Source organism: Heloderma suspectum, chromosome 1 (genome assembly GCF_057233095.1).
Source record: "Heloderma suspectum isolate Gila_16-S chromosome 1, 16-S_ref, whole genome shotgun sequence".
Classification (NCBI taxonomy): Eukaryota; Metazoa; Chordata; class Lepidosauria; order Squamata; family Helodermatidae; genus Heloderma; species Heloderma suspectum.
In genome coordinates this window covers 200,354,531-200,368,867 of record NC_139458.1, presented here as the reverse complement: position 1 = coordinate 200,368,867, position 14,337 = coordinate 200,354,531, and the positions used below count along the sequence as shown (strand labels likewise).

The following is a 14,337-nucleotide window of genomic DNA, read 5'->3' as shown; positions in this document are numbered from 1 at the left end:
GTCTGTCCTTGTCAGCTTACATTTATTTTGCCAGAACTTGTGCTCTTTTTTGTTCTCATTTTGGCAAGACTCCCTTTTGTGAAGGAAACATCCTTGCCTTTTATAGCTTCCTGTAATCTGCTTGTTAACCATGTTGGCATCCTCCTAGGCTTGTTCATACCTTCCGCAAACTGGGGTATACATTCTATCTGAACTTCTGTTATCAGGATTTTAAAATAACCTTCAAGCATGTTGGAGATATTTGACCCTTTCAATTTCCTTTTAACGAATTCCATCATTTTGGATAAATTATCTCTTTGGAAATGAAACATGACATGTTGGACTTCCTTGTTATCTTTCCACTCAGTTTGACAGTACTGTGGTCACTCACTGTCCCCCAATCAGTTCAACACTTACACCTCGCACCTGAGATACTCCTGAGAAGTGAAGTGAATGAACTGAATATTTCAGTGCAAGACTCCGCTTTATCCAGTCTCAGGGATTGATTCAGGAAATGTCTACCTACAAAGGCAATGACACCCAAAATGAGTCCTCAGGTCACTGCTTTCTCTGCAATCAATTCTGCATAACAATACCCAAGAAAAACAAAAACAAAGCTAGCACCATCTGCTACTTCTCTAATTCCAAGATCCTCCAAGTGTGTCGACTGCTGCTGGGATGAAAAGGCCTATGTAAGATTTTTGGCCTACTGACTTTACAAAACGAAGTGTGCAGGTTTTTCATCCCATTGATTCTAGAGACAACAGTGAGAAGCCTGTGGACAGCATGTACCTGCCATGCTGCACAGCACTGGCATTTATATTTTCTGTAGCTGATCAGTGGTCAAATGAGCCCCAGCTTCACCTTACGCAGAAATCAGAGGTACTAAAAGCTAAGAAATCTGAACAGATACTCCACAGTGAACTAAACACTATCCAGCCTTTACACAGCAAGCTTCGCTGCTACTATCTTATATCATCGACTCCCCAACTTTTAACCAAACTCGCCATTTCCATATCAATGCTGGTTTACAAAATGAGTCCACAAGCAATTGTATTTAGGAAAATATTTAGGTGAAGACTTATATAACAGCAATCTTGTGATTTGTCAGTAGCAACTTCCAATTGTTGTGAAAATATTAAGCATTTAAGAAGGCTTATAAGTAACCAAACGCTTAACATGTTTCTCACAAGGGTTCCAAACACAGACACAAATAAGGCACTCCATGAGTATGGTTCCCAAGGAAATTCAAATTAAGCAGTTGAAAGACTGCCCTCATCTGTGTATTTTCTGCAGACTTGCATCTGTCTCAGCAACACATGTGCAACCCTCAGCATAGCATATTTAGTTGCACAGGTGTAAACTACCAGTCCTATACGCAAAAACAATATGAAGCTGCAATGGGTGAGTTGTAACATGATTCCCAGTCAGCCCAATCCTATGCACACTTACTTGGACGCAAATCCTACTGAATTCAATAGGACATTCCCACAGAACTATGTACAGGTGTGCGGCCTTCTGCATCTAGAAGCAAGCAATGGCCAGGATCCAACACTGCCTGTGCACCTCTCCATTGATTATGTTGTACCAGTGGGACCCACCACTGATGCAACAGGAAGCTAGTGCTTTTTAGAGCAATCATGGAAATGAGCTGAAATACTAGTTTCCAGAATGGGACAGGTCAGTCAAGTTCCCATCTGCAAGCTCCACTGACCTGTTCTGTTCCAGAAATGAGTCTTTCAGCTCATTTCCAGTTGCCTTAGGAAGTGCTAGCTTCCTGTTGCGCCAGCAGTGGGTCCGCTGGTGCACAAGCAACATTGGATACTACCCAATGCTTACAGCTTGTCGGAGATGCAAGGGAGGGAGCAAATTATCCCAGAGACCAAGACTGAGTGCCCCCAACATATTGGTTCATACTGCCTAAGGATAGTGGACAAGCAACACTGCAGCCATCCAGCCTTTCAACTTTGAATTTCAGGGTAGTGGTTTACAATATCAAATAGGAATCCTATTTGCAGAATTCCCTGTGGATGAACTGGGAACTTGGCCAAAAACTTTTACACTGGGATAGGCAACAGTCCTGAGTGCAAGGAAGTAGGACAAGGGCTAGGCCCTAACACCCACTTTTTACCAACCTGCATCCTATTCCCTGCAGATAAACTTGAGTGATTCCTTGTCCGAGGATTATATGTTGTAAGGGACAACAAGCAGTTGCAGCAGCCCTAAATATGAAGGAGGACTAGGCCCCAACACCCACTGCAAGAAACTCAGTAGAACATATCCAACAGATCTGAACAACGGCGTAACATGTAATGAGCTTTGGCTTTTTGTTAAAATAATTAAAACATTTACTCATGGTGCAACAACCATGGCAAAACCTTGCTTGCCTTGAACCAAATGTATGCCCAAGGTCTGGATAATCTACTTCTAGAGATGCGCATACTCAAAGAATGCACAGTTGCATCCCCATATCGGTTGCATCAGGCAAGCGTACCTATAATAAATTGAAACTGGTATAGGACCATATATGTTCTATGATAGGGTAGGAAAGGTTTTACCACTTTATTATGCTATTAGCAGAAAGTAGGCTGCTACGCAAATCTCTTTTGACAATTTAATTAATATGTTTTCCAAAATGAAACCAAGGAAGAAGTCACTCAAGTATGAGATGACTGATATTTTAATATGATTGATGATGGTATTAGATTATTATTTTAATAAAGGACTTTGTGTGAATTAAGCTTGAAATGTTTGAAAAATACGTTATTAATTTTAGTGGTCATAAATCATGTGTATACATAATATGATAATTTGGAATTTTTTGAGATTGTAAGAAATTTCTTTTGCAGTCCATTCAGGTAGGCTAGATAAATTAATAATTATGAATGCTGATTGTCATTCATGACTATCAATGAATTTAACATAACTAAATATGAAATAAAGGTAAAAAGGTGTCCCCAACCAGTCGTGTCCGACTCTAGGGTGCGGTGCTCATCCCCGTTTCTAAGTCGAAGAGCCAGCGCTGTCCGAAGACGCTTCCGTGGTCATGTGGCTGGCATGACTGAACACCGAGGTGCACGGAACGCTGTTACCTTTCCCGCTGAGGCGGTACCTATTTATCTACTTGCAATTTCTTGCTTTTGAACTGCTAGGTTGGCAGAAGCTGGGACTGAAGACAGGAGCTCACTCTGTCATGCAGCACTCAGGTCTCGAACTGCTGACCTGCCGACCTTCCAGTCTACAGTTCAGTGTCTTAACCACTAAGCCACCGCAGCCCCTATGAAATACTTCATGAAATTTCATATTATTCATATTATTTCATATGAAATATGAAATACTAAACTATAAAATACATTATGACAATATTCCATGTACTTAAATATTCCATGTACTTAAATATGCAAGGGAGGGGGGAAAGAGAAGGCTGCAGCTTGTCACTAGATTTTGAACTAAGAAATGATTTCTGACTGAAGCATTTCAGTCAGCCTTCTAGAAAAGTACAAAAGTTACTAGCCATGCCTAGCTTGAGCAGTGGAGAGATACCTAACACCTGCTGGCTTAGAAGAAACCGTTACTACCCTCAAGCCTGCCTTTAGCCATATTTGCTTTGCAATTCAAGCCCCATCTTGCAAAGTGATTTCCAAGAATAGGCAGCCCCCTGGGCTAGGTAAGAGAACGCTTAAATCAGCGTATATCAAATAAGGGTTTTTCAGAACAGTGGTCTCCAAGATGGATGTAAAACAAGAGCCTCATCTAAGCTTTCGCCAGCGTCACGTTTTACTGGCGTCTCCTGCTCTATAAATTTCTCCATTTCAGATGTTGTCTGCTAAGTTACAAGCCGGGAACGGTGGGTGGGCAGGTGGGTCTGAGAAAGAAAGCCCAATGAATAAATGGGCAGCAACGCACTCTTCCGGACTGCAAGTGTCGGCCAGCCCAAGCCCAGATGTCTGGTTTACGGAAAAGCGGGCTGGGAACTGCTCTCCTAGACGATGGAGACAGAAGCCTGATGGGACAGCTTGCATGCATCAGAGCCCTTTGACGTATGGTGTTTTGGATCTAGCAGAGATGGAAGGAACTCGATGGCCAGCCAGGCTAGCTCCTCCCGAAAGCACACGGCTACACAAGCCACCCAGCCATACTTTTCAACCTGCTGACGACTCCCGAGCCCACCTTTAGCCAGGGGTGCCTGCAATTCTACTAAAAAAACCACTTACCCGCCCCACCTTAGTTTTGTGGGCTTCAGTGAAGCTAACCGAAGTAGGTGGTTTGCTCCCTTCCAACTACTTGGTGGGGGAGGGGAAGAGGTGGATGAGAAATTAAGCACGGACTATGGGTGGAGCTGGGAAAACCCTGTGAACGCAAACAGCTTTCCGGATACTTTTATCAGAATGGAGAATATCTATGCAGAGAAACAAACACGAGCCGTCCCCGACCAAGTCGCACAGATCGCTCTTTACCCCTTGGCGGCCCGGGAACGTCTTATAGCTTTGTTTTTGGGCAGTGCCCTCCCCGCCCAACTCCCTTTCTCCTCCGTTTCACTCACGTTGCTCGATAGGAGAGATTGCCTCCCAGGGAGATGCATGCTGCGGAGCTTGTCGGACTCGGACCCCATCCAACCCTCTGAGTCTCCTTTGCCAATCACCCACATTCCCAAAAGAGCACCGGCAGCCGCCCCTCCCGTAGCGGATGGCTTATGAAAAAAAGAAGGGATTTGGAGGACAGGGCGTCCTTCTGTGTAGGCTACTCACTCTTCTCGAGGCTGTTGCTGCAGCTCCAACCCCTGTTTGCCTGGAGACAGGAGAACGCATCTTTTACAAAATACAGTGGGCCCAAGATCGGGATCACTTAAACGCACCAGAGTTTAATACATCCATAGACTAGTCAGGTCAGGAATTGAAACTGCCGGTTGTTTAGAAAATTCCAACCACCTCCGTGCAATTCATTTACTCTTCACTGCACTTAACCTGCACGATTAACCATCCAATCTCCAACACCAGCCACGCACATAGCGCTGCAGCGACACCTGGAGGACGAGTGAAGCTAATTCTAGCGAAAATCGGAATTCAATGAAGTTCCTAGCAAAAGACCCCAGCAGGAGATTTGTTAGAAGAGAAAGGCAAATAAAATAAGGGATGAACTACTAGTCACCTCTTCAAGATATCTAAACAAACATCCCTCTTGTGTGCATGTGGAGTATAATGTTTATGTGTTGACTTTAACTACCTTTCCAATTTTATTTACTGATGCTCACGTATTGGTATGAAGCCTAATTTTATTTGTAGAGAATGTGCATAGGAGTGTTAGTTTAAACTGAAGTTATCTCTCAGAATCCAGCATTATCAGCCATCTCACAATACTTTGTGCACAAAGGTTAACTAGTTGTCCTCCAAAGGGGCACATCAAAGGAGGCTTTGAGAGATATTAAATACGTTCGTTTAAGCGTGCAATTCTATGCATCTTCAGACAGAAAAATGGCCTACAACTCCCAGCATTCCCCAGCCAGCCATATGGGCTGGGGAATGCTGGGAGTTGTAGGATATTTTCTTCTATCTAAACATGCATAGGCTTGTGCCCTAAAAGAACTACAAGCATAGATCCTTCTTGTAAAGATTACTGAGATAATTATGGGAAGCACTTTAAATGTCAAGTACTGTCAGAAGTGCAAAATGGTTTCCAAAACTTAGAGCCAGTAAAATTTACTAGGAGCCAGATCAAAAGATGGAGGGAGATGTGAGCAACATCAATGAGAAAGGGTTCTGTCTTGTTGGTGTATTCTGGGCTATCTCCATCTCCTCATGCTGTCTTCCTTTCAGATAGTGCTAAATTGAGGTTTCAAGCCTAATGGCTACCTGGAAATTATAACCTCTGGCTTGCAAGACCTTCCTTCACTGAATAGTTGCTGGTTGTGATGCCTCAGTGCAGAAGGTAAAGTAGCCACTCTTCTTGTTGTTACTAAAACATATCTTCCATAGCTGAGCTATATTACTAAAATTGGTTCTAGAACCTGGGAAGACCTGACGCCCTCATTTCAGGAAAGACTACTGGATAAAAACGAGACTGAAAGGAATAAAATGAAAAGTTGTGTAAAGATTCAAAATAACTGAGCTAGTGAAAGAGCTGTTCTGTGGACATAAAAGGATGTATATATCTCACAGTTATATGTAAATTAGGGCCAAACTAGACAGGTTATTCATGTTGTTTGGCCTTGTGTGGTTCTCTTTGTTAAGACAAAGACCATATAGCTGGTATGGATGGGGGGTAAACTGAATTGAAACTGTGGTGTGGGGGAGCTAATCCTTTGCTCATGTTGCAGTCCCAATCTGAACTGGGGGACCTACACACACGTGCTATTTTCAATGGGAGGAAAGCTCCAGTTGGCTCCAGTGGGAACTCTTTGTTGTTGTTCAGTCGTTAAGTCGTGTCCGACTCTTTGTGACCCCGTGGACCATACCATGCCAGGCCTTCCTGTCCTGCGCTCTCTCCCCGAGTGTGCTCAAGTTCATATTGATTGCATCGGTGACGCTATCTAGCCATCTCATCCTCTGCCGCCCCCTTCTCCTTTTGCCTTCAATCTTTCCCAGCATCAGGGTCTTTTCCAGGGAGTTTTCTCTTCGCATTAGGTGGCCAAAATATTGGAGCTTCAGCTTCAGTATCTGTCCTTCCAATGAGCAGTCAGGGTTGATTTCCTTTAGGATGGACTGATTTGACCTCCTTGCAGTCCAGGGGACTTGTAAGAGTCTTCTCCAGCACCACAGTTCGAAAGCATCAATTCTTCGGCACTCAGCCTTCCTTATAGTCCAGCTCTCACAGCCATACTTTACTACTGGGAAAATCATAGCTTTGATTATACGAACCTAAGTGGGAACACTTATCCCATTCCAAATAGCAGGTATGAGGAAACCTGATTCCAAATGGGACCAAGGAAGGAACAAAGGATTAAAGCCCCTGTCGCCTACACCATGGTCTTGATCCACCCCCTTGTACACAGACATACAACAAACAACCACACAAGAATAAACGATACAAATGATGACAACTCTACCCTGGCCCTAAAAGGCATTAATCTCTCTCTCTTTCAGAACACCATTTCATATTAACTTTGTTGTGCTATTACAAAATAAGTTTGGCTCACTGTCAGTATATTGTACTGAAGTTATTCAGCGCTGCCCTAATTTAGAATCATTTTAATGACAGTTAAAGACAGTAATTGGTTCTTGAGTATTAGCTACAAACTTAGGGGCACATCATTGATCTGTAGTCCCAGTTATTTTGGAGCAGCCAACCTTTCCCACTTAGAAAATGATTTGACACAACGTGTAAGTACAAACAGAAGATGCAGACCTCAACTAAGTTATTTAAAAGGAACAGAATTTAAGTATACAAAGTAATCTTAGGGTTATTTAACTCACAAGGTTATGTCGCTATATCAAAGCTGTCGTGAAATAAATGAGTTGAGGTGAAGAATAAACCTGAGATAGGTTTACAGTGTGGTCAGTCAGATATTCAGTATTTACTGTTTTTCTCCAAAGTTAGAGATACCATAGAGCAGTGGTCTCCAAACTTTTTGATCGTGCACCCCTATCAGTAAAAAAAAAATTGAGCACACACCCAATATATGCATATTTATTTATACATGATATACATGTACTACTGTACTAATATATTATGTATGTTACAAAACATACACAAAAACAGAAATTTAAAAAGGATGAGATAAAGGTGAAATAAACAATATTCTAAAAAATAATTTACTTTATTAACGGTATAAAACCCCTTTTTGCTCTCACTAAAAAATTTTTTTTTAGTGAAAGCAATGTGATTGAATATGCTTCATTATTTTGGAAAATCTTGGTTTAACACTTTGTGATACAGCGATTCAAAGGTCTGGTTCTAAGTTCAGTTTATTTCGATACTTGGTTTTAATGGCTGTCAGACTCATAGCTGAAAAAGACATCTCACAAAGATACGTAGATCCAAATGGAAGAAGTGCATCATTGGCTGCATGCACTAAATCATGATACTTATTTTTCAATCCCATCCACCAGTTGTGCAAAGTTTTTTTTTGAAATTGAGCTACTAAACTTCTATCTTCCCTGATGTCAATTAGTTGTTCTTGCAAAGTTATTGGAAGGTGTTGCATTTTTATATTTTAACAAATAGGTTCAAAAACCACTGAAATTCTTTATTTGTAAGATTTTTAAACAGGTTAGAAAATTCTGTTTCCAAGTTTTTAAAGTGTGCAGATATGAGACTTTTTATAGGTGACACACATACATCATTTTCGGCAACAAAACCACATACTGATGGAAACATTTCCGAACATCCATTTTCAAAATGCTCTTTCCATAGCATGAATTTATTTTGAAAAGAAATTCAGTTACTTTCTCACTCATTGTTAAAATGTCACCTTTACCTTGAAGGAACAGATTAAGTGTGTTTAGTTTTTTTCAAAAATATCTGATAAGTGGCATATTACTGACAGCCACGTCATCACAGGAAGGTCAGCAAATTTGGAACAAATTGGTTCTCCTTTGGCAGGATGCTCTGGTGCCATGGCCAAGCAAGCAACTGCACCTTCCTCTGCCGTGCCTGGAAGAGACTGGCGCAGTTGCTCTCAGTGGCCGTGGCAGAAGCAGGAGAGGACTGGAGCTGAGAGAGAAATGCCATGCAGCTTCCCTCTCAGCTCCATCCCACCCACTGCCTCTGCCGCCACCATCGTTGACAATGGCAGCTCGTTGGGGCAGCAAGGAGGCTGCTTAGTTATTAGGCGGCTCATGCACCCCAATGGATTGTCTTGTGTACCCCTTGGGGTGCGTGCACCCCACTTTGAAGACCACTGCCATAGAGCATGCACTGCTTTTCTTGGTTCTTGTATTTCAGGAGGTTTGGGGAGTGGAGTTTAGGAATCATAGGATAAGCTGCAGTAATTTTGCTTAGACAGAGATAAAACAGAGTTTGTCCACGTGGGGCCAATGTGCCTGAAGACCTATCTCTCTACCTACTTGTTTGCCCAATTTATGACGACTTAAGAACAGTCTTGTTTAGAGATCCAGACCTGCCAACCAGCAGATCTGTTGGGTATTTGATTATTTTTTTAATTGGGGAACAGGTCCCCTCATGTTTTTGAAAAGCTGGCCTGCTTTGCTTTTAGAGCAGCAATTTTACGGAGAAAAGTTTGTGATAAGTTGAACAGTCTTGATGAGTGATCTTTTATTTCTTCGTATGTTAGATTTAATTATTTGAACTAGCTGACGTGTTTTTACTTTGTTCTTTGATGTGTCCTGTTTTGTAATGGCTTCAGCGACACAACATAACCTATATTTGATGTGATTTGCTTAGACATTACGTACTTATAAAGTCAACTATCCTTAGTAATGTTTTATGCTTAATATCCAATATTGTTAAATGCCACAGAGTTGCTGCTGACCAGAATTAGCTATTGAATTTAGTAAAGCCTTTATGGTTGCCTTGAATTTCGAACTTGCTGTTATCTGTTCCTTAGAATAGTTATATTCTATACATGTCTACTATCCTATACATCCTAGTCAGGATCCTATACATGCCTACGCAGAAGTAAGTGTTACTGGGTTCAGTGGTGCTTACTCCCAGGTAAGTGTGTATAATATTGCAATCTCGAAGTCTTTTGTGCTTGTTTTGCAGGAATTCTATTTACTGGATAAAACCACTATTAAAATCCATTGTGGTCTGGGTTCTTCCAGCCTGGCTTGGGGACTGAATCTGTCTTGGTCCTCTTGGTGAATTACTCTTGCCAGGAGATGTACAAAGTGAATGCAATCTTGCTGATTCTCCTGGACCTCGCAGTGGTTTTCAATACTTTCTGGAGCTCCTTACCACGATGGAACTGGAAAGCAGTTTTATAGTGGCTCTAGCCCTCCCTGGAAGGATGTTCACAGAAGCTGGTGCAGCTGGGCTACTGTTTCACCCTATAGTCTTTGTCAGTGATGTGTCACAGGGATCCCTCTTGCCCCCTATGCTCTTGAACATATAACATGATTACTGGCAGAGCTCATCTGGAGGTTTGATCTGAAATGTCACCAGGAAGCTGATGACACTCAGGATTACTCCTCATTCCCGTCTTCTGATCCTAGGGAGATGGTAGAAATTGTGAGCCAATGTCTTGCAGAAGTTCTGGTCTGGATGAGTGTGAACAAACTGAAACTTAATCCAGATAAGATGGAAGTGTTGTTGGTTGGAGTTTCTGCTGGTGTTGGTGTGCAACCCTGCCCTAGATGGGGTTGTGATGCCCCTGAAGGATCAAATACATCATCTGGGGGTGCTCCTTGAGCTGACATTGGCACTGGATGCTCTGGTGATGCCTGTGACTAAGAGTACGTTTTACCAGCTTTGACTGGTTTGCTGGCTGTGGCCCTACCTGCAGAAAACAGAACTAGCCTTGGTTTCCCATGTTCTAGATACATACAAACTGGACTATTACAATGCTTTGTGTGGAGCTACCTTTAAAGAAATATCAGAAAGTGCAATTGGTACAAAATTGCGGCTGCACGATTCTGGTAGGAGCAAGGTGGTCAGAGAATATTACACCATGCCTGCTACATTGGTTATCAGTTTGTTTCTGGGCTCAATTTAAAGGGCTGACATTAATCTTTAAAGCACTAAATGGCCTAGGACCAGGTTATCTGAAGGACCTTATTAGCCCATAGGAACCTGCCCAAGCCTTAAGATAAGTATTAGAGTCCCTGCTCTCTGGCCCATCTTTAGCTGATATCTGATTGGTGGGTACCAATTGGATATTTGCTAAAGGCCACCTTGGTGGTGTCACCACTGTAATGTTTGGTGTTCTTAGGCATAAACGGAACACTCCCAAATCTGAGGTTGCAAAAATAGCTTTTACTGAACTCTTCTTCCAACTTATTAGATGTTAAAGTCCCAATAAACATATCTTGCAACTCTTCTTCCTCCAGCATACGCATCTTCTTGTGAACAAACTTGGCATCTATGACTTTACACAACTTTGCAAAATGATTAGGTCTTCCACATTTTTGGCAATATTTTCCATACGCAGGACGTTGTCTTAACTTATGGTTATTACCACATCTAGAACAAAACTTTGAGCTTGAAGCAAAACATGAAACAGGTTTCACAGTCTTCTCATTATGCAGCTGAGTTTTCTTCTTAACACTGTCTTTACTTTTCAAACTGTCCACTTGTTTCTCAGCTGATCCCAGTCCTTTTAATTGCTTTACAGTCACTTCTTCTGCTCTACAAATGTCCACAGATTTTTCCAAGATTAAATCTGCTTCTCTCAGCAGCTGTGCCCAGAGATTATCTGATTTTATTCCACAAACAATTCTATCCTTAATCAAAGACTCACACAGCTGGCTAAACTCTCATGACTGTGTCAATAACTTTAAGTCAGTCACGTAAGAGTAAATAGGTTCTTCCACATTCTGAGCTCTTGAAAAGAACATGTCTCTCATATGCAACATTTCTTTTAGGAGCACGATATAATTCAAATTTATTCAGCAAAACTGGTATCTTGTGCTTATCTGCTTCATCATCAAAATGGAAGGTATTATATATTTCTCTGGCTTCTTCTCCTGCCACATGCAGGAATAAAGCAGCTTGAAGCTTCTCACTTTTCTTGTTAGCTCTACTTGCTATACAATATAATTGAAATCCTTGCCTCCATTTCCTTTCACTTCTGACACCGTGCAATGTTTGGTGTTTAGGCATAAACAGAACTCTCCAAATACAAGGTTGCAAAGATAGCTTTTACTGAGTGAGTCACAATACAAACTTACATTCCCCCTCTTACAGAATCAGGTGAGTCTTTTTATAATAAGCAGTGTAACACTCAAATGTGTCCCCCCCCATACAACACAACCAAATACAAATACATATCATTACAACCATGGCTATGGAACTTTCTCCCCAGGGAGATCTGATAAGCTCCCTCTTTTCCCGTTTTTAGACAGGTGCCGAAAACTTTGTTTTACTTTGGAAGACATTTTCAGATTATTTGTTGCTATTTTAATTAGGACCGAGAGCATTAAGTAGTAATATCACCAAGGAGTATTCAGTTATAATCTCAGGCTTGAACTAGATGTTATGGTACAGATGTGGCCACTGCCCAATGTAGCAGCCCCACATTTCCTCCTCCTCTATAATATTGAGTAACACAAACATACAGTATGACTGCAAATTTCTCCAGCATGCTTCCATTTCACTGACTGCCACTTGCAGGTGTAGGAAAACCCACAAGACCATGACAGCATGCTATCTATTTTGCATTACTAAATATTATTTTTAGATCTTGTTGTGATGTCTGTTGTTTTAGCACTGCTGCTTGGATTGCTTTTAACTGATTGTTTTATTCTACTGCTTTTGACCTATATAGATTTGGGATTTTATTTGAGCTTTTATTGTGGTATTAGCTATAGAACAAATACATTTTAGAAATAAGTAACTAAATATTACAAGAAAAGAGGAGAAAACATGGGGCTGCTTCTTTTAACAGCAGCCATGTATAAAGACTAGTTCAAGCTTCAGAGCCTACACACATGATCGTTACTTACTGACTGTATGACACATGTTCATTACTGAATCTTGGGTTCTTCTAAACTAAGTCGAACTATTATTCTCAGCACTTTTAAGTCACCTGTCATGTGGAATGCTCCAAGAAGGCATGACATTATTTTGAAATTTTAGCTTGTCATCTGATCCACCATCTCCTTGGACACCAGTGTTATTTGAATTCTTTACGCTCCTAAAAACGGCAATTTATGTATCTGTGATATTATGGCTTAGAATAGACAGTAGCTGTGTATAGGCAGCTTTTCAGAGAGGTGGTATTGTAGAGCTTTCATTGCTCATAGTACATACATTTATGTGTATGTGTTTAACAGGTTTTGGTCAAGCTGATTTTGCAGATTACTTTAGTGAAAGCTGAAGCTAGTTCCTAACAGTGCAATTAGCACTGTGGCAACAGATGTGTGTACATTTTAATATGAATGTCATGGCTCCCCGTTAATGCTGAGGACAACTAACACAATCTCCCCACTCCCATAGTTGGGAACTGTTTCTGTTTTTCTTTTCCTTTTTAAAGAGTTTTTTAATTTAAGCCATCAAGGAAACTACAAAATTCAGCACAAAACAGAAACAGAAGATTCATACAAGAAATCACACAAATGTGGATTATAATGTAATTGAGAATTTAGCCAATACTATTCCCTTATTTACCAGTTCATCTGAATGCAAAGATGTAGATTAGGTGTTATTAAATTGAGTCTACAAAATTCAGTAAACGTTGCTCAATTAGTCATTAACGCTACATTTTTGACTATTTTCCTTTGTTACCTTACCATTGCCACAATATCCTACATCTGTACTGTTCCATTCCTGGAATTTTAGGTAATGTTCAATATTTAGCATATACCAAGTTGCTACAATTATATAATTAACCAATCCTATGTGTTTTTTACACACTATTTTGTAAATGTTAATTAAGAAATAATGGATCATCTTATACTATAACCTAGTATTTTTGATTATAATGTTAAATCTTTTTCCAATATTTCATTTGGAACTGTTTTCAAAGTTATTGGAGGGAGCAATCCTATGGCCACTTGACACTGTCTAGATGGCTATAGGATGTTTTGGGTTGGGGGATACGAGGTCGGAACCAGGGCTCTGACCTAGGAGCCCAGAAACTGCACTCTGTTCCTCCTCATAGCTGGTGCGGTTCTCTCTGCACCGGCTATGCGTCTGCAGTCAGAAACAGAGCGCAGAGACAGAGAAAAGGGCACTGTCCCAGGGGAGGGGAGGAGACCACAGAAGCTGTGTTATGTAGCTTCCAATGTTTGTACTGGCCTCGTTCCCTCCTGCTCCGAGGGAAAACCACCCATCTAGCCAACAGAGCATAGAGGATCGCCTCCAAGCTCTGGCTGCTCTGCACTGGATACTCGATAGCCTCTGACTTCAGAGGCTGCTGACTATCTCAACAGGATTGCACCCTTAATTATTTTAAATATTGAAAGAATGAACACCTGCCACATTCACAGTGGAAGCTTTTAAATAAGAAGCCCAGAACAAAGCAGTACATACACACAAGTAGTTCAGGCCAGTGTAGTGTGAGAACCAGTATGGTATAGTGGTTTAAGTGTTGGACTGAGACTTGGGGGATACAGGTTCAAGTCTCCACTTGGCCATGAAGCTCACTGGGTGACTTTGGGCCAGTCACTGACTCTCAGCCTAACCTACCTTAGAGAGTTGTGACAATAAAATGGAGAGGAGAAGGATTATTTATGCTGACTTGGGTTCCTTGGAGGAAAAAAGGCAGGATATAAATGTAATAATAAAGAAATAAGATTAAAATTA

The 14,337-nt window shown here is 41.2% G+C and overlaps 1 long non-coding RNA gene across 7 annotated transcripts in view; it reads right to left on the bottom strand.

Moving 5' to 3' along the window:
• Positions 1–14,337, bottom strand: part of LOC146358618 (uncharacterized) — a 179,900-nt gene that overhangs the window by 71,163 nt on the left and 94,400 nt on the right. For 4 of the 7 annotated variants that reach the window (XR_014785196.1, XR_014785197.1, XR_014785187.1 and 1 more), the window contains exon 1: positions 4,728–4,934. The exons of 1 other annotated variant lie outside the window; for it this stretch is intronic. This is a non-coding gene — a long non-coding RNA (uncharacterized LOC146358618). Of the gene's footprint in view, positions 1–4,522; positions 4,935–14,337 lie in introns of those variants that run through there. 2 more of the 7 variants (XR_014785189.1, XR_014785198.1) reach the window with 2 other exon arrangements.